Source organism: Aythya ferina (assembly GCF_964211825.1).
Source record: "Aythya ferina genome assembly, chromosome: 2".
Classification (NCBI taxonomy): Eukaryota; Metazoa; Chordata; class Aves; order Anseriformes; family Anatidae; genus Aythya; species Aythya ferina.
This window is the reverse complement of record NC_140297.1, coordinates 39,361,767-39,386,770: the sequence shown is the minus strand read 5'-3', so window position 1 is coordinate 39,386,770 and position 25,004 is coordinate 39,361,767. Positions and strand designations below refer to the sequence as shown.

The 25,004-nt window shown below is 38.5% G+C and overlaps 1 long non-coding RNA gene across 1 annotated transcript in view; it reads right to left on the bottom strand.

Moving 5' to 3' along the window:
• Positions 1–24,738, bottom strand: part of LOC311431702 — a 163,150-nt gene extending 138,412 nt beyond the window's left edge. Inside the window, exons 1-2 of the long non-coding RNA XR_014689584.1 lie at positions 24,537–24,738; positions 17,249–17,418 (exon numbers count right to left, since the gene is read on the bottom strand). This is a non-coding gene — a long non-coding RNA (uncharacterized lncRNA). The remainder of the gene's footprint in view (positions 1–17,248; positions 17,419–24,536) is intronic.
• Positions 24,739–25,004: the final 266 nt, after the last annotated feature.

Sequence of the window (25,004 nt, the reverse complement as noted above, 5' to 3'; positions counted from 1 at the left end):
AGTATCTGTATGCATGAAAACGAAATCAGGAAGGTGTTTCCCTCAAGCAGTGTCCCCCAGGAGGAGGTCCCATTCATCTCTGCAAGAACTGCTCAGCAAATATATCTGTGAGAGCTTGAATGAGGCTCTACAAAGCTGACCAGACTCAGTTCACCTTTAGAACTCATCCTGTGCCCTCTACTCAACACAGCCTCTAGCCCAAAATACACAGGTTCTTGTTCGGGCTGTAGTGTGAAGCAGCAAGATCACACTGGACTGTGAGCAATAGCATGCATTTCAGGTCAGTACTATTTTCCTGGGATTCAACTCTGTATATGAAATGGCTGCAGATTGTCTTACTTGGGCTACCTGGGGCTGAACATGCCTACACTATAGCCTGCAGCACAGAATGGTGAGGAGGTGCTGAGATGGCTTTAGCACAGACACTGCTGCTGCCACTGCAGTGTGGGCATCAGCACAGCATGCATTTGTCCACTGGATTGGTTCCCTGCTGACTGTATAGGAAGCCAAAGTAGGTCACCTGAGAGAAGGTAACAACAGCAAGACTGATCGAGTGTATTGTCTAGTGAATACAGCAGCAGAGACAGTCTCAGGAGAAAAAAAATAAAAAATAGACTCTTCCAATATATACCAGAATTTTCTGAAGTTCACTTCTCATACAGGCTCTGCTTTCCTCCACAGTATCAAAAAAAAAAAAAAAAAAAGAAAAAAAGAAAAAAAAAAACTTTGTATTTAGCCTCAAAATTTACATTGTCTTAACATACAAGTTTAAAATTTTGTTTAACTGTTTAATATCTGAGGGTCAGAACTGCTAAATTCCCTCAGCCATGCTTCTGTATTCAAAAGAAAAAAAAAAAAAAAAGGAAGATTTCTGTGTATCCATGGCTAAACAACCACACACCATATCATCAATACCATGTCTCTGAGCAGCTGAGAATGACTGACATATTCTGGAATTTTAATGAAACCCATCAGGGAATATCTGATAGGTAAAACATCTGGAAATCAAAAATCCATGGAGTTGTGCAATAGATGAGTGAGGGTTGCTTCAATTCACATTTTTGTCACATCTTCTTTATGTATTTTTAAGCTCATTTCTACCTTTAAAGTTAGCTCTGCCAAGCCTGCTGTCACTGCAGTTTGGTTATTACCCATTCCCAGCTGATGCTATCAAGCTGACCTGTGGTGAGGCAGGGCTGTCAGAGTAAGCGGATTCCAATGTACAGTAGTTGAAATAATAAATGATAGGGGCTGTACACCAGAGAAAACTGTGATTATATCATCACTCCAGTGCCCATTAAGCTCAGCAATTTCTAGCTATTTGAAAAACTGAGATGTCATTTCTGCAACATGTAAGTGTTTTATTGAATGTAATAAAATCCACCATTTTAACAGTGATTGCTTCTCAGGGCCTGTTCACAGGACTCTTATCTAAATAAACATTTCAGGAGGTTACTTACCTCTATCAGACTTTTAATTCATAACGTGAAGCTATATTGTTTTGGAAATGACAGGTGCTTGGTGACTCAGTTCTTTCTGTTTCTGCCAATAACCACAGCTTTGGGTCTTTATGCCAGAATGGTGTCCAAAGCCCCGGAAAGTTCACAGGTGTTTGAATATCTCACTTCTGGAAATCTTGCAAGGACCGTCTCTGAGAAGTTTCCACACTCTTCTGCCACTCTTTGGGTGAGCAGAGAAGTGCAGTAAAACTGTAATTTTAGCATTTCCACTCTTTTCCTTCTGCAACTCGGTAGTGTAGTTAACTGAATTGTATGAACCTGATAAAGGTTTGCATTTCATTTGAAGGCACTTTTTGGAAATGTTTTGTTTTCCCTGGACTAGTTCTTCCTCCATGATATCCTAATACAGGTCATTAGTTGTAAAAGTGAAATTCGTCATTTTTACCAGAAAGTATCATACAGTCATGATAGAAACTGATTGGAAACTGATGGGAGGCTCTCCACGGATTATATTGGCCTTTGCATCAGATCTGCAAAGAATCCAAAGTCATCCTTCTCTTTTTTACCAACTTCCACTTGATTTTTCTGTGATGGAAGTCAAAAAACAAACCTCAGAGCCCTCCTGAAGTCAGGGAATCCAGGACCAGCAGCCATGGAAAACATCACAGAATCATAGAATCATTGAATATCCTGAGCTGGAAGAGACCCACAAGGATCATTGAGTCCAGCTCCTGGCTCCACACAGGACCACCCAAAAATTAGACCATAGGTCTGAGAACATTATCCAAATCTTTCTCAAACTCCAGCAGGCTCGGTGCTGTGACCACTTCCCTGTTGGGCCTATTCCAGGTGAGGAACCTTTTCCTGATAGCCAGCCTGACCCTCCCCTGTCCCAGCCCCATGATGTTCCCTTGGGTCCTGTCGCTGTCCCCAGAGAGCAGAGCTCAGCGCCTGCCCCTCCGCTCCCCTCGTGAGGGAGCTGCAGGCCGCCATGAGGCCTCCCCTCAGCCTGCTCTGCTCGGGGCTGAACAAACCAAGTGACTTCAGCCACTCCTCATATATCTTTCCCTCTAGACTGTTCACCATCTTTGTAGCTTTCCTTTGGAAACTCTGTAATAGTTTTATGTCTTTCTTACATTGTGGTGCCCAAAACCAGATGCGATACTCAAGATGAGGCCATACTGTATCTTTTCATATAAACTGTCATGGAGAGAAAAGTATAAAGCAACTCTTTCACCTTTGACCCAAGGGTTGCTTAATGAACCAATGGAAAATATTGTCTTTAATTGGTTAAATGTGTGCTCAAGAAGCATCTGAGTGCTCATGTCTCAGCTGTGACTGAAGTAACTGGAAATCTGGCTCAATGAAATGATGAAACAAAAATCCAGAGCAGAAAACAAATGTAAACCAGTCATAAACCAGAAACAGATGATACAAACATTATGCAACAGAACAAAATGAAAAGATGTGCAGACAGAATGCAGATGCAAAATACACTTACATCTTTTTAAAACCAATTAAATGGATGACAGAAATAATTCAATCAGTGCTTGTAACTTACAAGGAAGGGATGCATATAAAAATGTTTTTGAGTGTTTGTGGGAGGGTAGATTTGCAAGCAGTGCCTGTGTGGCAGCATTAGTTTGTTCATCTGAAAATAAGGGATAATAATCCAGCATTTAGCACTTTTAAATTTGAATCAAGATTTAGGGCTAAAATAATGACTATTTAGTAGCTGAGACGTGTCTTCACTATCCCAAACACATTCACAAAGGAAGAATGTAGATTACAGAAAGAAATTTTAAAAATAGATTGATGTCTTTCCTTCTACTGTTATTGACCTCAGCAGAGTTCAATTTATTCAATCTTAATGAGAAAGCAGAAAGCTGTTTTCTACTTAGTTGCTGAAGACTCATGTTTTTCACTTTAAAAAGTGACATGTGCCCATTATAAGAGATGCATTTTATTCCGACCTGTTAATTCTCACTGGATTATGGTCTTCTTAGTTTCTGTTCTTCTACACTGACCCATAAGTATCATGGACTGAGCGTGAAAGTGCAACTCTTTCTTAATATCCTGATATTTAAATAATATTTTTATGCATCTTGGCAAGGTTCCGATTTCCTTGAGTTGTTCTACACTCAACACTATAATATGGCACTCATCCTAGGCTGTATGGAAAAAAGAAGACTTAAACTCTTTCCCTTCTCTCATCCTAGGCTGTATGGAAAAAAGAAGACTTAAACTCTTTCCCTTCTCCATTTTCTTGCACTAATCCAGTAAAATAAATAAATAAATAAGATGAAATAACATTAGCGGCCTGAAGATCCCAAGATCACATCTTGTCTTTGTTATTCACTGTTGATTTTCCACGTGAGTCCACAAATGCTCACACTACTGTTCTTAGCCCAGATCTTGTATGAAGACAGGCTGAGAGACTTGGGTTTGTTCACCCTGGAGAAGAGAAGGCTCTGGGGAGACCTTCCAGTACCTAAACAGGGTCTGCAGGAAAGCTGGAGTGGGACTCTTTGTCAGGGAGTGTAATGATAGGACAAGGGGTGACAGTTTTAAATTAAAAGAGGTTAGATTTAGGTTAGATATAAAGAAGAAATTCTTTACTCAGAGGGTTGTCAGGCTCTGGAACAGATTTATCAGAGAAGTTGTGGATGTCCCCTCCCTTGAAGTGTTCAAGGCCAGGTTGGATGGGGCTTTGAGCAAGCTGGTCTAATTTTCAACACAAACCATTCTATGATTCTATGATTATTTCTGAATATGAAACAACCTGAATGGCCATTTTGGTATATAGGAAACCTTCCAATTTCTTAACATTCCTTTTCCGTCAGGTTCTGGTCAGGATTTTCAGTCACGTTAGATGTTAGTACAGAGTCATCAGACAGTATATATTTATTATATGTTCTCTCTCTACCTGATCCACAGACAATAAGAATCTTCTATAGCATAATTAGGATATGCTTTAGACAATATGGAAGAAACTTCTAGCTGTTAATCTTCCTCAGTCGGTAATCAGGAGATTTGGGTGTCCTGGAAATGCTGAAATGTACAAACCATGATGTACAGAGCATCTTAAAATACCCAATGCCAGTCCTGAGATAGATCTTGTTCCATACTTTGTTATTTCCATTTTAGGCTTTGTTTCTTCTTTGTTGTCTTTATTTTATTCAACAAAAGCTTCAATTTCCCTTCTTACATTCTCCTGAATAGCTGCATATAATTTGAATGCTGAAATACCTTACATTAGAATTTTACAGCAAGAGAACAATTCAAAAAATCATATTTTATAAAAACCCAAGATAAACAGCTTCAAGATATGGTAGATTTAATCCTTCCTAAGCCCCAACTAAAAGCAAAACTCACACTGAGACATACGAACAAGTAATAATTAGTGAAGTTTGGGTGATTAAACTTGCAATGACTTATTACTCCAGTAAAATATTACACAAGTCCTAATACACATGGAACTCCATTTCTTTATGTCAATAATTTGCAGCAGTAGAAAGTTAGGGAATGCCGTATTTATGTGGGTTGGAGATAATTTGCATCTAAAATGACAGATGTGACTCACAGTGAGTGACAGTTATGTGTTAGATTGCATGTAATATTTTCAATGTCTCTTCCCTCTTGCACTACCAAAAATAATTACCACAGTATTATTGTCTCTGAAGAGAAATCCCGCTTCCTCCCCCATCCTGCCTTCTCATCCTCCTCCTCCAGCTTTCATGTTAAAGTAATATTGAGAAATGTTTAAAATGTATCTTACCATTTATAAACACATTTGATTATGAAGAGCAGTGGAGGTAATGATGGCAGACTGTAACATAGTTATTCTATTACTTGTGTCTCACACATGCACAGAGAGACCACAACAAATAATCCTGTTTCCTGTTCCTTTCCAGGCCAATCTGTTTTGCCCCATCAAAATGACTCCGCATGCTTTAAATTTCTTGGGAGAACCATTGCCTCCCACCTTGTTGTCTGCAGCATATGCTTTGGTAGAGGAATCCTGACCGAGGAAAAGTGAATATCTCAGCTCAAGCTATGCATGCTCGTAGTACAAATGTGGACATTATTTTCAGAAACCCCAGTAGGTTAATAATTTAAGCATTTCACCTTTTAGAACATTAGCCACACAATAACACCTTGTTTATTGATAAATTCTGTGTATTATATGACAATGGGGCAAACAGATCCCCGGACATATTTTGAGCAGAAAACTAAATCCTATTTGATTATGCTTTGGAAAAGAGTTAGACATAACACCCAAAAGACCTATTCCTCTTTATTTGCCACCTGAAAAACCTGTTTGGTCCTGGGGCATAGCTCTATGTGGGGTCATAAAGCCATGCCTCTGCCTGAGGACTCTGACTCTTCTCCATGATCAAAACTAGCTTTCTCTAACCCCAACTGTTAAATAGGACTCTTTGATTGCGACCTTGCTCATTTTAAGCAGTTTCTTTCTTTAACCTTCAAGTTTATAGTTTCTATTAACAAGTTTTTCCCTTGCTCTGTAGCTAGGATAGCCTTCTGTATCACTTGGAGGAAGCTGGCTCTTTCTATGATATCAGACTGATATCAGACCATTCTCCCAAGGCAAAGGTAGGCACACTATGATCTTTCCTAGCTGTTCACAGAAAGGCACGTCAGTGACATTCTCATGTCCTTCATATCAGGGTCATGGCGTGAGCCTTGGTGTAAAAAGATAAATACTTTGTGAAATCAAACCAGTCTTTACACTTTAGAGACCAGTGTCCACAGCTATCATTCTGCAGTTTCTCATAGTATTTTCTGTCCTTAATATTCACTTGACTTGGGATTTAAGGAGAACACCTGCTTTTTAAACACATCTGTGTTCAGACACCAGCATCCTTTAATGTCACTAAAAGAGCAGGCAGAAGGAGCAAAGACCAGACAGATTGATCCTCAGCTAATGGAAGATGTCATCTCCACTAAATAGATTTTCTCAGGTGACAGCCTTTCTGTTGCTTTCAGTGAAAGCCACAATACCATGGGTGGTAGTTTCTTAGAGCTGAAGTACTGGATGTTATATATGGAAATGAATGGCACTGTAATTGAAGGCACTTTAAAGCTAGTATCTGAGTCCTTCAATCCTTGGCTGTATAAAATAGCTTTTTCTTATGTGTTCCAGCACATAAGTTGCAAGAAGCAAATGTACAGACCATGTATGTCAGCAGTCTTTCCTCCATAAGATCTTTTCAGACCAATTCTGTTTTCTGGATTAAATCTAGAGTGACACCTTCTGTCAAGTAAATTGCAGCCTTGTAAAACAAATGAGTATAAGAAAACCCTTCCTTCTCTTAACCTAACTACAATCCTATTAACTATCCACAAAGATTTCTACCTTTTAACAGCAGAGATCCTGAAATGCAGCATATAAAGTGATAGTCAGGGACTATATAAACTGGGCAGTAAAAAAGAAAAATAATTGGCTACATTCAGAAGAGTCACAAGTTCTTTCAGATTTTTTTTCTAGACTCTGTAAACTTACATGCAGCGCGTATAAACTTCAATAAATAAATTAAGTGACTTATGTATGTTAAAACTGGCTTAATGTATATGTCGAAGAATTAAAAGAGTACAGCAAAAGAATCAATTAATGGGAGTCTATTCAAAGGCGCAAATGAAGATAGCTAACCTTAGTTACTTTACATAGCTTCATGACAAGTAAATTACTGTGTAGATTCAATTTCACTATGGATAAGTAGATGTCAGTAGATCTAAGTGAATCAAATTATATGGAAATTCAATATGTAGAAAATGGCCAAACTATAACTTAAACATTAGCTCTGCCTTTGTCTCAGAACTGATTATTTCTAAGCCAGTAATTCAGAAATTAATAACTAGTGTTTGCTGATTCTTCACTTGATCTTGTAGCTTATTGTGATACTTTTACATATACTTTCAGGTGCTGGATTCCTCTACACAGCAGAGATGGAGAGAGCTGCTGTTTGGGCAGGTGTGACACTGTCCCATGGCCACTCTTCCATCACATGACACACAGCAGGAAAGCTGGAGGAGTAAGTTCTCTTGAGCCTCCTAATATAATATATGTAATACCTGTAGTCTCTGGCTTCTCCATCTATCAAATTTATGATTCAAATTTGCTCTGCTCACAGTCTTACGTATTTTAATTTAGTACTATGCTAGGTAAGAATGTCTCATTCAGAGATAATATCTGACATCTGGAATGTGTTGCTATCCCTCTATTTAATAGCAAGGATAACTGTCCTAACTTGAGGCTTGGGGGAAAAAAATAAATAAATAAATAAATAAAAATAGAAATTGGTGATTCAGTTATCTTGAATGAAGACATCCCAGGACAAATTTTGGGAAGGGCTATGGGCTCAGGAATTCTTGCCCTTTCCATTTGCTTTTCAGAACATGGGGAGAATTCAAAGGTGGTTTTGTTTGGTTGGTTGGTTGGTTGTTGTTTTTGTTTGCTTGTTTGCTTGTTTTCTTTTGTTTTGTTTGTTTTCTGCCCTGAGCAGTACACAGTACTGTTCAGGATGAGAACAGAGTCTGTCTGTGAATAGTCAGCAGCACATGCTTGAGGAAGAGACTAGAAACAAAATGAGGGAAGTCACTGTTCTCTTAACCGTCTTTACCAATTGTCAAGGATTTCTTAAGGCAGATTATCATTTTTTCTTTCCATGGGAGCAAAATTCCATTGGGAATTTCAATGGGAGCAAAAATTGTTCCATTCAAAATATAACCTGAATGCTAATGCAAAACTGGACTTCCCAAGTACACCTGGAAAAGGAGACAGTCGTAGCCAGAAAAATTTTAGTCAGAAAAATTCATCTTCCCCTCAGAATATCCTGGTTCATCAAAACTAACACTTTTTCTAACAGAAGCTTATTCCTTTTTTTTTTGTTGTTGTTGTTTTTCTTCTCTGTCTAGAAATGTACTCTAGACATTGTCAAAATAATATTCTCCAGGGAAAAAAAAAAAAAATGTATTCTGTTTCAAAACAAGGTGGGGGGGGCATTTTGGTGTCATTGCTACTTTATTAAGCTATCTACAATTGAAAGAGTTTAATGTAAAAAATTACAATAAAGCTTTTTGATGGATAAACAACAAACTTCCTTTCAATTTTCTTTTGATGAATTTCTGAAAATTAGATCTTTGCCCTAATATAAAACATGACTTTTTTCATTTGTGAAAATTTTTCAGAAGATAGAAAAAATATTTCTCCTGCAGCTATAATCTAGAAGCTTATATATGTCTTTGTGTAATAGTTCCTTCCTTTATGCTTCTTTGATTCTGTTTTTCTCTGTTCTAAATGCAGACCCTATCCATATAGTATATCTGAGTCCTAAAAAATATGTGTTTCAAGTTTTCAAAGCTAAGTGGGTGGTTTAGTCATGAAAGGAGTCAGTTTGCTTCAGCTGTCTAAAAATAAGCCTGGTCTAAGCAAATTTTTAAAGCTGTTTCTTTAGTTAGTGGAAAATGAATATCAGCTGTACTGGGAGTTGGTTCAAGAGCAGTATCTAAGATGCACGGGATAAATTACCTTGAAGACTTGCCTACAGGCTGACTATACAGCAAGCCAGGCAACTAGCTCAGACTGGATGAACAACTTTTAGATATCTAAATTTATATGAGATTAATGCCTCCTCCCTTCACAGAAAAATTACTGAAAACCTGGGGGATTTATTAGCAGAGTTCTAGTTAACTTTTAGGTAAATTCCTAAGCAATTTAAGATTTTTTTCTGCCTTTTATTTTTAGTATTTGAGATTGTTTCTCACTGGAGAGAAAAAGAAAAAAGAAAAAAAAAAAAAGAGAGAAAAAAAAAGTTTTCCTAAATCATTTGATTTTATTTCAACATTACCAAGCAAACCTGAGTAAGCTGTCATACCAGTATCAGAGAAACATATGAGAAAAAAGGAGGCAAATATTATTACCTGCATTTTATGGAAGAGATGATGAGGGCATACAGAGATGAAGTGATGCTCCAGGCTTTATAAACCTTTCAGAAATTATTGATAGAAATGCTATTTTGATAGTAAGATGTTATAAACAGAAGCTAAAAATAAGTAGTAGCACAGAAAATATACTTCCATACAGCTATATAAAGACCTATAACCAAAGAGTTAGTAGGATATTTTTTTTAGCACTTCTTATTTTCCAATCTCCTAAATGTGTATACTTTTAAACATATTTCTGTAGAGGTTTATGTCAAAACACTAAGTAGCATAATTCTTAATAAATGCAAGCCTCATTTCTTCTAAGCTCACCAATATAATAGGAAAAAATAAAAATAAAATTAAAAAATAAAGCTTCAGTAGAGAAATCAAGCATCTGTAACGTAGAGTCAAGTCAAAAGTAGCAAAAATACTGCATTATATGCTACTTTATGTTCATCTTCTGTTTCTAAGCTGTCAACCTTTCAGTCTCTGTTCTTTGAAAGGGAGCACAAGAACTGTCATTTAATAGTCAAGGGATATTAACAATGAAAGAACTACCACTTAAATAAAAATAAGAGTTGTGAATCTGATGTTGCAGCTGCCTGATCTCCAGATATGTTTTGTTTTATATGGCAGGCAATGTTTCATTCAGCAACTCCAAAACAGATACAGTCAGTAAAATTCAACCTGTTGTCTTTGGACCTCTGGAAAGAAACCTGTGGACAGATCAGGTACATGGCAGGCTGCCCCAGACGACTGGTGCAAGGCGAGCGCTGGCTTTAGCATGTCTTTATTTGACAGCTGATCCAATATAACAGCACCTCAGTGGGCTGTCAGTCTTTTTTATAATCGAGAGAGTAGAGATATAACATCACATCCCACTTAGCACTCCAAATTCACAGTCATTGTGGACACCAACAAAGCCTAGGCAGTCAGCTAAAAGGATATAACCATCTCTTTGGTATTATTAGCTGTCAAAGTTCTGAAACATTGTCATCTTGTGGCAAGCTGAGGACATAACAAGGGAAATAACCACTTCTCCAGGCCATTTCTCTGACCCTGGAACCAACCCACAGGTCTGTGGAGATTTCAGGTGCAAAACAGAAGTGTGAATTGCTTCAGAGGAGTTCCCATTTGTACTGTAACATGAGCAGAATGAGATGAAACAAGTCACAGAAGACTTCCATGGAAGATCAAGTCTTTAACCTGTAGTGAGTGCTGTGTTTTAGATATCCCAGTATAGCATTACTTGTGAAATACAGAATGATTCTGCCATGAGACCCATTTACTTGCTTTTTCACCAACCTGAGGAAGTACTAGGAATTTGCATATTTATAATTGCTGCCTGGTTACATTTTAATTAATAAAAATTACACTTGACAGAGGTTAAAATGTGAGTTACTGCAACATCATCCTAATAACTGCTTTAAGACACAAACAGGGTTTTTTTTTTGTTTGTTTGTTTTTTGTTTGTTTTTTGTTTGTTTGTTTGTTTCTTTTTCCTCCTTAAAGAAGATCTTTGCCATCTCTGGTTTGTACTATCACATCCCTTCTTCCAGATCATCTGAAGGACATACTTAACTCAGCAGAGTTCTTCCCAGAGACTACACTGTATGCACTCATTATCCAAGAGAACAGTGTGTCACCTTATCTTGAGTCATCAATGAGTCAGAGTTTTAGCTTGATAAGGACTTCAAGACTCAGAGCCATAGTTTTTTACACAAAGCTTCTGGAACGTACAAAGTAAAAAGAAAGAAGAGCTACAAAAGTGTTCACTTTACATACACACCTATAGCTATGATCAGCCTAAGGACACATGTATCAGGGTGGATGTCGACACATCTGAACCCATAGAGAGGGAAATATTCAGACATGCTCAGCTATATATCAACTATATATAGATCTGAGAGTGAAGATGATCTGGATTCAGCAAATTTGAAGGCCCATGTAGACGTCACTGGTTGTCTTCACTGCCTAAGACAACCCAGACTCCAGCAGCAAGTGTTTCTGCCTTCCCTCATTCCTAGCTCTTTGAAAATGTACTTGTACCAGAAAACAGTGATCCTACAAGCTCTTTCATCTGGAACCAGTTAAGTTATTTACACTAGAAATGATCTGACAGAATCACATCTGCCTTAAAAGAAATACATGAAGGTTTACCCTTCCCTGAAGAGTCAAGCCCAAGGCCAACTGGCTCACTTTGTAATATAAAAGTAGAATTAACATTTTTATATGTCACCTGATGGTAGACTGTGGATGGAAGCCTCATGGAAGAAGCTAAAGATAGCCTCAGGATACATTTAAAAAAAAATGTATGAGAGAAAGCTATCTGCTTTTTGATTTCTACTGATTTAGGGAGACAGGCTTTTATGTATGGTTTCTATTAATAAACACTATAAAATCAGAGAAATATTGTCTCTCCTTACAAAGATTTTCTCCCAGTAGAAACAACCTGCACAAGCTTCAGTATTTGCTGAAGGCTAGGACTGCAAAAGGGTAGAGCAGACCACATCCAGGCTCATATATGAAGGCAATTAACCTGCCTGTAGGGAGTGTGGGGCCACAGTTCTGCACTGACCACTCTCAGATCTGGAGTTCCTGGGATTTATTTCCCAGACACACAGCTCTGACCCAGATTGGGTAGGCAGGCAGAGCTGTGTGATTCTGAAGGACAGAATATGCCTGACTGAGAATGGCATTAGAAGTGAGCAGTCAGGTTAATACCTGGCCTGGCATAAAATCTAGTGCAAAAGTGTCTGCTAGAAAAAAATCTCTTGAGTAAACTGAAACAGTCACAGTAACTTTGCACCAGTTCAGTGTTGCACAATACGGCTGTGACATTTTAAACCCTATGTTGCATTTTCTAAAACCATATTTTCCAGTCCTTGCAGCTACAGCCTAAGGAATAAAAAATAGCAGTCAGCTGAGAGGCAACATTAAAGCAGAAGTATGTCTCAAATCCCATCTTTCCATGGGATTTATTGAATATAAATAGACTAGTGGGAACAGTAACCCAGGTGCCCCAAGTACTCCTGTATCATGTTTATTATCTGGCCTGATGCACATTTATTTATTCCACATAAAACAGAAGCTTTAACAGAGGGAATGAGAACATCCTCACTCTCCCCACAGTAGTTAATCCCAGGTTCAAATCATTTCAGAAAGATGAGGGAAGTGAAATCTTCCCCATCGTCGCCATCAAGTCTGAGTTATAATTAGGAGGTGAATGATTAAAACAGGAATGAGAGGGAGAGACAGCACTTGTCAGCACTTCCAGAGATGCCTCATGTGAAGCCCAGTACAACAGCAGCAGAGCATGCTTACAAATCCATCACAGAGGGAAGCTAGTCAATCTGTGAACCTAGCTCAGACCTTTAGGCATCTAGAGAGCTTTACTGTCCCAGTGTCCCCTTTAGATATCACCAGTGTGCAGCAGTAGCCAAGCAAGACTACAATTCCAAATGTTGGACCTAAGCACCAGCGAGGGTGGGCTGTCAGCTCCAGGTGCTTTGGGTATTAAAGAGGCCAATTTCTAGAAGAGTGAGAGTGCATGGCATACTGCCACTGCCCCTCTGCTGCCCTACAGGGGACTGGCATTTCCTCTCTAGCAGTGAAAAATCATATAGTGGATCCTTTGCTATCATGTCTTTAGCATTGCATACTAAAACCTTTCAGCATTGTATCTTGTGTGTTTGTGCATGAGAAGGTGGATATTTTATACTGCAACAGACAAATCCCTAGTGTAAAGTCTGTCAAGACCAATAAAGTTTCACCATGGAGGAATTTGACCTACTACTATAATTCAAGGAGTTTCAGGACTAATGGAGAGAAAAGGAGAATGCATTCCTTGCTTAAAGGATGGTCTAGGTCTTATTTTTCCAATTTTTTATTTATTTTTTTTATACCCAGGATAGTCACACTCCTATAAATGCTGTCTCATATATTTTGAAGCATAAAAGGTGACCGGCCCCTACTTAACTGAATGAAAACAATGTTCCTTTCTAATCAGATTTTAAAAGAGATCACTAATCAGCAATTTTTGAGTGAGGAACAGTAGCCAGATAATCCATATCCTGTGATACCTTCACCTTCTCATTTATCTTCTCACTGCCATTGTTCACATGGTTATTTAGTCGATTAGATCCTGAAATGTTGGGCTGGCATTTATTCAAGCTATGTAAGCAGTCTTATGCAGACCAAGGGAAAACACCTAAACAGTACCAAAGTGAAGAGCAGATGTCTGCAGTTTATTTTCCTTGATTGAATTTTAATAGAATTTACATGAGGTCCTTTTGGTGTTCAAGTTATCACATTAGGGAGCCTGGGCTCTTGGTGAAGAATGACAGACACTTGAGAAATTTGTCTAATATTTGCAGAGGACAAAGATTCTAGATCCAAGCATGAAAAACAGTGGAGTGGAGTTCACTCTTCCAAGACTTAAAAAAGGACACAGTGAACTGCTTTTGTGTAAAGTTCACGGTTGGCAGCCTTATCAAATAGCTCATCTGATACAACACATTCAACTTCTTTATTAAACCCTTTATTTATTTCTTAAAAAAAAAAAAAAAAAAAATAGCCTCTAAACTGTCTTAGCTAAATTAGCTTAGTTAAGGGTTAATACTTGGCTTTGCTTGGTGGCAAATTGTAATGTCATTTATTTTAATCAATTTTGTTCAACAGCTGTCAGCCAACATAGTCACACAGAGTCCTGCCAGTTAGAACAGAAGCTCTCCTCTCCCTTCCTAACACTTCTTCCACTATTTTCCCAAGACATTAGAATATACAAACCCTTATCATCTTCAGTGATCTTGTGTTGGAAGGAAGGCTGAGAGGTCAGGACTATATGAATGATCCTGTCATCCCTCTGGAGAATCATGCTACCTACCAGCAGTAAAGGAAGGGTTCTTCCCTTCCTTCCTTTGAGAAAAAGCTGCTATTACAGACCTGAAAGATGGCTTCTTTCCTTGCTGCTCCAGCAATTACCAAGTAGACTTGGTGCCTGGAGTCTTTCAAAGGCAGTATGTCAAATGATATTTTACTTTCCAGGTTAGAAGTTAAGCACATAAGTGTAAACTGAACAAAAGCCAAGAGATGCTACCTTTAAAGCAGGCAAAATGCCATTTGTCAGCTGTGCTCAGCCTCTCCAGGAGGCAGTGGTTTCTGGCTCATTTTGAGCTCAGAGTCCTGTGGGACTCAGAAACTGGAAAGCATCAATATCTCCTCTTTGTGCTGGCCCTGCTGCGTACTATTCATGTCTGTCTGGCACCCTGCGGTACTGACCATGAAGGTGACAGCCTCCACAGTTGACAGATGTGTGCTTCTACAGTCTGATCTTCCAGGGTTGGGGCACAGGGTGGAGAAGTTTCACAGGGCAAATCCAGGATGAATCAAGGGAAGCAAATATGCTGGCACATAAGCATTGTGTATTCCCATAACATGCTGCTTTCTGGACTGTAGAATGTAAGAGAAGACCTTCTTCGACAGCCATGTGCTATGGTGAATCTGTTCTGTCAAATGGGCAATTTCTAAAGGTCTGGTCTTAATTTTATCTCTGGCTGTAGTGCTTTCATGCAGTACACTAGAGTGTCAGCTCCAGTGCCTTTTGTATTACTGTGGAAGCAGACACAGAATCAGTGCATGTTTCACAGTCACTCTTGTTCCACAAAAAATGCTTGACAGCAGATTACAGACCTTATTGGAGCTCCTTCTTCAGTTGCTGTCAAGGGAAGAAATTGTACTGCCACCCCACTGCCTGCACCTGCAGGGCAATTCACATCCCCCTTCTCCAAACCATCATGTTCTGCCCCCAGTAATAACATTTTTCAAGGTGAGCGAAGACCAGTACTTCTAGGAACACATAGGAATGACACAAGGAACAACAATGAACTTGCCTGATACATGTATTATGTGGCTGAAGCCATTTTATAGAGGAGTGGCAAAGGCTGCCCAAAGGGGAATGCAGCAATTACAGGTGACTTTACCTCACCAGCCTGCAGACTGTCTTTCTGCCTCTTTCAGTTGTTCTGATCTTTTGCAGGCACATCTATCATTTCCTATCATTTGATACAGGCAGAAATAGGTGCATTTGAGGACAAGGGAAAAAGGACAAGTAAAAGAGCTACTATTTTGTTTGTTCAGAGTTCAGAATAACTTTCATTCACCCTGGCCCTAGTAGGCTCCCTAAAAACATATTAATTCAGGTTAAAGTAAGAGTAATTCATCAACTTTTCCATTAAAACTTATTTACCAGCTTATCCAAGCCATTGTAATTCAATTTTTTTTCCCCCTCCTCATCTCAGACAGAGCTTTTACATTCAAGTACCTGTTCAGGAAAAAGCTTTTACTTTCATGTGTACGTATATTTATGTGTATATGAACATATAAATATGAAAATGCAGAAGCATCATGATGACATTAGTCATCATGCTTCTTATCCATGAGTGGTCATTAAAAAAAGGCTTTTAGGAGAATCTCTAACCTTATGAAAAGCTGTGTTATATTTCCCAGTGACTAATTTACAGGTATCCTGATACACAGGTATTCAAGAAATTAATGACTACAGATAAATTACCCTCAGTTAACAGAGGATGAGTACATTTGAGACTGAACTCTCTTCTGGACTCACAGGGGAAAATTGGCCCCATCCCAAAACAACTTCATTCCAGTCAAAAACAGTGACGAGCAGGATAAAAGAAATATCATAAGCACAGTCTGCATATGGGTAACAGTGATACAAAGAAACGGACTTGCCCAGGATCACACAGGAAGACAAGGACAAAGCTGGTAATTGAACCCAAATGTCCTGCCCATTTGTCTGAATAATATATATGTATATATAATATATGTATGTTATCGTTCTGTGCTTTCTTTAATACTTTTCATTTCATTTAGACATTATGGTGGAAGCTGCCTTACAGAAACCTAAAATGGATAGAAAGCAAGAGCCAAGAATTTCTTGGACACAAAAGTCAACAAAACAAGAGATTTTCACTTTCTCCAGGGTATATACTGATTTGTCTGCTATCTTCACCATAAGTATGTGACACTGCTTTGATAGCTTCCCTATTCGGTTTTATATAGATCATTTTTGTAATTGATAATGTTACTGTGAAAAGCAGACTGCTGCTGAATTAAAGATTAAGTCAAAACTAGGCCCTTAGTCAGTCTGAATGTGTGTATTATTCAAGGATCCTGTTTATTATCAAGGTAATTCTACTTTTTAATGCCCATAAAGATTAAAAATAAATTAGTCAAAGCAATGAGCTTACTGTAAATTATATTCCCAGAAGGGACGAGTCTGAATTGTCATTACCAGAATAGCCTACTTCAATCATTTTGAAAAAGTCCATGTTATAAAACAGGGTGATCTATGCACATTTTATAAAGCTAAACTTCACCTAATGTTTTTCTCTGTAAATTCAAGACCTGGCAACACATAAACATTCCCACGCTTTCTTCATTAACAGTAGGGAGAGACAAATTTTTCTTTTTCAACTCCCAGTCCAGCTGAAGCCTAGCACTGGAGTTGGAGGACAGGGAGAGGAAAGAAACAAACAGCCCCACAACTCTGCAAAAAGATTTCTGCCTGTTGTGTGCAGAGCACTAACCTTAAAGCACAGCTGGTTAAAGAAACAGTTTATTGTCTTGTCAGTGGGCAGGAAAATTTATCTGACTGCTATCCTCTACATCCACTGACTTTCTCAGCAAATGCAGTACTAAAGGCTTCACTAGCCTGGAGAAAACACAGACCGGGGGGGCCTTCTGACCTCCTGCACCCGGATCCTCCAATTAAGTAGATACCTACATGAAAGTTAGTCACTTCATTGACAGTGGAATCAACTCACCCAAACTAGATGTCTCAAGTACGTCAACATAAACCTTTCCTAAAATCGCTTCTCTTGCCATTAAGCAGAAGAGGACTTTTTGGCAGCCTGCTCAGCTGAGGTGTAAAGCCAATCTGATGAATCAGTGTCCAGTCCTTTCTTCAGTGTTAGTAAGCTATGTGTCACTTCCACTGTAAAAATAAGAATAAGAATTTCAGAGAAACAAATAAGCCATCATGTTAAATCCTGTCATAAATAGTACCTAAAAGGAAAAAAAATAAATAAACAGCAAATAAATTTATTGTATGAAAAATACAATTATTGACTAAAATTTTAGAATGGAGAAATACCCATTCTTCTGTATTAAAATATATACACATAGAGTTTTGACTATCAAAGATTTATGGTAATATTCTACAGGAAGACAATGGAAGGAGGCATGATATATTGCTTGAGCTCTCCAGTGCTCTTTCCAAATGAAATCGGCTGCTATGGATCACACCTATAACAGTTTAGGAGAGAACAAACTGTTTTAAAACATAAAACAGACCCAAGAATTTTTAAAATATAAAATAAAATAAAATAAAATAAAATAAAATAAAATAAAATAAAATAAAATAAAATAAAATAAAATAAAATAAAATAAAATAAAATAATAAATATTAAGCTGTTTCATGAAATAAAAACAGACATGAAAAAGTCTAACATTATTAAAAGAGACTAGTATCTTCAAAATACCATAAATTCAATCAAACGTCATGGTCAAGAAAACAGTTTCTTGTGGCCTGGATGTTTGACCTTCCATCCCAGTGTGCCTGTCCTCATCAGCTCCTGTCTTTGATATGCAAATATGCTGCATTGCTGCAGTATGTCGAGCAGCTATTCACAGGGTGACTTGCTCACATTATTTTGGTTGCTATATATTTACACCAAATTGCGTGGTAGCCCTTATTTTGTTTACACTCTCCAGTATTGATTTTATCAGTTACACATACATACGTAAAGGCTATTTTAGTACAAGGCCATTTAAAACCTTTCTAGCCAATCAGTACCAGTGAGATGTCACAATTTACAGGCACACAGGAGACACGACAGTTTTACCATCTGGATCTGAGGCAAGAAATGGAAATATTTTATCTTAGTTCAAATAAGAAATAAACGCTGACCCAATGATAATTCTTTCTAAATCTTGGTCATCTCATTTAAATGCATTCTCTATGTTTTGGAGACTCATAAATGCAGCTGTGGTACCTCCACTTTGAGGAGGGAATATGGTCCTGATCCACTCTGAGTTTGAACCCAGTTGCCCTACTAGCAATTCCCAGAGTTCAAAATGCAAATGAAAAGTGTGGACAAAAAAAAAAACCTTGGAAACACACCACCAAGGACAGGTTTAGCCCCCAGCCTTGTTCCCTCTAAAAACAAAAGTTGCAAGATTGTGTACAGCCTCAGAGAAATGTTGAATAAAGAGCAGTGGCAAATGTTGCAGTTCTCCATTAACAGGAAGCTTTAAAACCATCAAAACTATTTGAGATTTCTTTTGAAGACATTACATATTTCAGTGAGGAAAAAAAAAAAAATTGTTAAAGGTCAAGCCATTTTGTCTGCCATTTTCAAAACAAAATAGCTTTTGCTTCTGATATACATTTGTCCGGATATTTACCTTTAGTTAAAGTATACATATATATATACATTTCTCAAATTAATCCTGATTAAATATTTTATTTTATTTTTTATTTAAGAGGGTGAGAAACCTCCTTCCCAAGGAAATCATTTTGGGTCAATGTGAACGGGATTTTTTTCAGTCAGTGAACTGAAAAATCAATTACTCCAACAGGCACTGCTATGAGCAAGGGCAATGTGAGACCAAAAGGCAAATTGGGAAAGAACTCACTGATCCTGCCATAACGCTTTTCAATATAGTGCCACCCATCTTTTTTCCAACACACTCTCTGTTAAGATTTCCAGCTGAGTCACATCTCTTGCCCAAATCTTTCTAAGGCTTGTGGGGAAAAAAGATAGACAAGGAAAAAGAACGCAGCTGAATTCCACTTCTGCAGCTGGAAACTGAGGAGCATTTCAATATATCAATACATTTTCATGATTTGGTTAAATTAGAAGATACTTTGAGAAAACATCCTATTAATGTCCCCTCCAATCCCAGGTAGAGCAGGCAGGGGAGGAGAGGCATTAAAATACTCTTCCTAGAATCAAGACACAAATGCTAGGACCAGGGAACTCTCTCTCATTATTTTCTGTGATTCTTAAGATACCAATTCATTTCTTATTTCAATAACTTTATTCTATGCTTTCTCTGAAGTCAGTATTTTATTCTCTAAACACTTCATTTTTATCCATATTTAAATTCTTCTTCAGATGTTTACTTTCCCCCTTCCTCCACCCCCCCCCCCCTCCTTTTTTCGTCTTGTTTACTGTAACTGGCTTGGGAAGCATCTAAAGGATATAATGCATAGCCTCAAGACACCTGATAAGTAATTGTACTTAATTATACTGCTGCAGAAAAACAGAAACTTTGTTAACTTGAGAGTTCTCCCAACAACAACACAGACCAGTTCTTTGGCTAAAAATGTGTCAAAATACAGGTGCAGATACTGATTTTGTTAATTAATGAGGTCTTCAGTTTTCTTTTTCTACACACAAGGGAAAAAGATAGTAATCACGATTCTCATCAAACCTAAGATCCAATCTCTCACACAACAGGTCACCTAGTTCTGTGTGCACCAATATATTTTGTTATTAAAAACGTTTTGATATTTGAGGAAAAAAATCTATATCTAATTTCATTTTCTCACTTCTCTTTATTGCCCTGTTTCTCTACAACAAAGGTTAGCTTGGTTTGAGTATAGCTGAAGTAGACTGAGAAAGTGTAGGCATCTGTGCCTGGAAAGTGATCACACAAAGGTTGCCATACGGGCATGGGGCATAAACATATGATTAGCATCATGTTTGACCACCTGTGACTTCCATTTCTGGGTGACTTTACAACTAGCTTAACTGGCGACATCCTGTGGCAAGATTTTTAAGTAGTCTTTAACACTCCTACTGAAGATAAACATAATATCAGATGCGGGTACCAAAATTAGATGATCCTGTTCTCACTTGGGAACAGTATTTTCTTGGTGCCAAGAAGACTTTCAGTTTCCAAGTCTGAACTAATTTTTGGATTCTGATTAAAAATAAATAAATAAATAAATAAATAAATAAATAAATAAATAAATAAATCTAAAGCTGCTGGACAACCTTTACTGAAAAGGAAAAGTAAATTATTTTTTATTTAATTGAGGATCAATGACTTTGCCTTTAAGCAACAGTACTTAAAAGTCACTCTGTTCCCTGAAAATAATGTGCTTTTTATTGCTTGGTATAACTCCAAGGCTTGCTGTAACTACAAATAACAGAAAAAAAATGAAAAACTATTTCTGGTTCTTTCTAGTTTGTTTACTTCTGCATTTGTATGCATTCTGTGTATCTTCAGTTTCATTATTCTCCATGTTTCTGTGATTCTTTCTCACTGCAACAGCAGAAAGAAAATCGTGACTGTAAAGCCCCAAGAATTTTCAGAGCAATCATAGAGTAGAAATTTTATCTGACACTGCTTTTAACTTTTTTTTTTTTAATAAATGAATATATTTCAAGTTGATAGTGTCCCTTTAAATCCTTCTACTCTGATAATCTGTATTTCTGATTATCATGTGCATAAGTACTAGGGTGAATTTTTCAAAGCAGAACCTCATTTTCTTATTTTCTGCAAAGCTTTGCAACATATATTTTTAATTTTTTTTTTTTCCACTGGTGTTGAGATGAGGATTTATATGACATTGCTAAGTTCTGAAAGTGATTTGATTTTCCTCTTCAAACATGCCACATCCCTTGTCTTCCTTCAAACATTCTCTTTCATGGCTCAATTCAGCAAAGGCATTTAAGCATGGGCTTAATCATCAGGCAAATCAAGCACATAACCATATTAAGTTAATACAAACACATACCTTAAAGCTAATACCTAAATATGTGACCATTCTATCTCCCCATCTTCAAAATACTAGCAGTCCAAGTATTTTCAGAAAGTCTTCATCATTTCAATTAATTAAAGTATTTATATTTCTATGTTCTTTCAGATCCCATAAAAGCAAAAACTATTTTTATCAAACTATTGTCTTGACTCATCTCAAAATAAAAATATATCTTTGGTGTTTTTGACAAGATCTTTTTCCTTCCATTTGATAAATTGATCTTCATGCTGAAGAACGTAAATCTGCAAGGTACCACTCTTTAACAGGTTTGAATTCATCACCCTTAGTAATTCAGGATGTGAATTTTTCCAACAGAGTCCTTCTCTGCTGGAAAACACTACTTCATGGTTGAAAAATGCTGCTTTTGCAAGTCCCCTTCTCCCCTCCTGCCATGACAGGCCCCAGCACTACACAGCCCTGCACCGTGCCAATTGACCATGATGAGAAGGAATGAATGCAAGAGGAAGCACCTGCCATGGTTGGTGATGGTGAGCAGGACTAAGATATAAGATTAACAAACGTTTGGAGAACCAGCTATATTTCCAGTAGCCAGCTGGACTGGACTTCCTGAAGCACTGTTCCAGTTTCATTGAAGCAGCACTTAATGGTATTAATTTCATAGATTCAGAGAATCATAGAGTATCCAAGTTGGAAGGGACCCACAAGGATCATCGAGTCCAACTCATGGGTCCCCAGAGGACCACCCAAAAAATCACACCATGTGTCTGAGGGCATTGTCCAAATGCTTCTTGAACTCTGGCAGACTCAGTGATGTGCCCACTGCCCTGGGGAGCCTGTTCCAGTGCTTAACCACCCTCTTGGTGAAAAACCTTTTCCTGATACCCAGTCTGAGCCTCCCCTTTCACGGGTTGGCTGTTGCCTCATGTCCTATCACTGGTCACCAGAGAGAAGAAATCAACACCTGCCCCTCTACTGTCCCTCGTGAGGAAGTTGTAGACTGTGATGAGGTCTCCCCTCAATTTCCTCATTCTTTTGTTTCTTTTCTTTTCTTTTGTTTTGTCAGGATCACTGAAAACATCTTCCACAGTAAATTTTTGTTTGGAACTTTGACACCAGTTTCTTCAATTTCTGTTCAAATTATTCCCTTGTAAAAGCAAAATCGTTGCATTTCTTAACTGTAGAACCAACTTAGCTGCACTCATAAAAGTATGCTTGAAGAATTTATGAACAATGATAAAACGGAGTTTTGCTAGGTGTATTTGTAAATTTATGAACTTTTTTTCAGGTTCTAACAGTTAGAATTTCTGCATCTCCCCTCCCCTCCCCTCCCCTTTTTCTTTCCCCCCAGACTTTCAGCAATAAGGTATTACCTGTGCTTACAATCCCCTGTATTGCTGAGTGCGGATGGAATTCCCATTTTAGGGTGGGCTATTCAATATATATTGAAATATTTTATATTTCAGGATCCTTGAGAAAGTCCCTACTGTTGTTTACAGAACATTTTTTAAAGTACGTGTTTATGTGTCTTGCTGAATAGTGGCCAATAGAGTTAAATACGGTCTGGCATTTGGAAACATTGCAAGCTCAGACCTTCTTACAGTAATAATACGGAAAAAAAATAAACAGAATGCTTTATGGCAGTGTGTGTTTACTGTATTTCTAAGTTTTGTGCTGACTGTATTCATGTTATGTTAGCATGAAAATTGTTCCAATAATGAGATTCAGTCCACTTTCAGAAACACTAACAATGATATTTGAGAAATATACATATTTATATAAATTCCACAAACCATTGTCAGAAATAACATTATATTGCTCATATTTTTAAGCATGGTGTTATAAAGGTATCTTGATTTCTTTTCAAGTCCTATAAGAATTATATGAAACAGTCTGTGTTAGTGAAATTATCTTGCAATATCTGTTGTTCTGTGATAGTTGTTCCTGCAGTGCAACTGGAACCTCAGAAACTCAGCAGTCAACAACTGATTAACCGTGTTTAACCATCATGAGCTGCAGTTCTGAGAGTCTATAGCTAGTCCTGCTAACTTCAACTTGTTTTCACTTCTGTGGTAAAAAGGTTTCCCCATCTATGGCCTGTTTGCTCCCAGACAAATTGATGGCAAAGTATCCATCAGACTTTTGCATCACCTCTCCAGTGATGGAGGATTATTTCTTGATCTGCCTTGAAGCAAAGCCATAACTTTTCAAGACTGGTCAGTGAGTCAGGCCGTTAATGAAATGACTGCTGCTTTGCTAGATGTGATCATCTTGCATTTTTTAGATCAGAAAGGTTCAGTTTACATTACTTTTTATTGTTTATTGCTTGCTTTGCAAGTTGCCCCGGTATTTTTGTAAAATACTCAAAAAGTCAATTATTTGCCATTTTACTTAAGCTTATGAGCTAATATGGAAAAACAGATTAGCAGTAAAACTAATTTTCTTTAGTAATAAACATGATGGGAATCTTACAAGAGTCATCGTGTGCTGGAAACAACTTTTAATAAACACATTTTATACCTTCAATAAATATAAAATTCTTATTAGCATAGGTGTGGTGGTTCTACCCAGCTGGGTAGCTGAACTACACCACACCTGCTCTCTTATTCCCCCTCCTCAAAGGGAAAGGGGGAGAAAATCAAGGGTTCAAGGGCTCAAGGGTTGAGATAAGGACAGGAGGATCACTCAACAATTATCATGGGCAAAACAGACTCAGCATAAGGAGATTAACATAATTTATTGCCCATTACTAGCAGACTAGAGCAGTGAGAAACTAGAGTAAACTAAAACACCTTCCTTCCCTCTCCACCCCCGAGAAATGCAGGGGAATGAGGAACAGGGGATGCGGTCAGTCCCTAACGATTCGCAGTCACTGTCTTCCCCTGCTCCATGTGGGGTCCGTCCCATGGTATGCCATCCTCCCTGAACTGAGCCAAAGGCAGCAGCTCTTTAGTAACTGCTCCCACAGGGCTCCTTACCACGGGGTCCATCCTCAGGAACAAACTGCTCCAATATGGGTCCCCCACGGGTGAGCGGCAGCTCCCCCCAGACCCCTGCTCCTGCATGGGTTCCTCTCCACAGGATGCAGCTCCGGCCCGGGGCCTGCTCCTGCGGGGGCTCTCCATGGGCCGCAGCCTCCTCCAGGCCACATCCACCTGCTCCACCGGGGGCTCCTCCATGGGCTGCAGCGTGGAGATCTGCTCCATGTGGGACCCATGGGCTGCAGGGGGACAGTTTGCTCCACCCGGGGCCTCTCCACAGGCCACAGGGGAACTGCTGCTGCGTGCCTGGAGCACCTCCTGCCCTCCTTCTGTACTGACCTTGGGGGCTGCAGGGCTGGTTCTCACTCCTTGCTTTTCCAGATACTGTTGCACAGCAGTTTTTCCCTTTCCATTATCTGCTCTCCCAGAGGCACAACCAGCGTCACTCCCTGGCGCAGCTCTGGCCAGCAGCAGGTCCCTTTTGGAGCTGCCTGGAGCTGGCTCTGACCTGACATGGGGAAGTTGCTGGTCTCTGCTCCCTGAGACGAGCCATGCAGCTTCCCTGCTATCAAAACCTTGTCACGTAAATTCAGTACAATAAGTTAAGAAATGCTGGACCTGATGATCTCGAAGGTCTATTCCAACCTTAATGATTCTATGATTATTAACATTCATGTTAATACATGTAAACGTACGTGTCCAGAGAAGGGCCACAAAGCTGGTGAAGGGCCTGGAGTGCAAGTCCTGTGAGGAGCGGCTGAGGGAACTCGGGTTGTTTAGTCTGGAGAATGAGGAGCCTCATTGCTC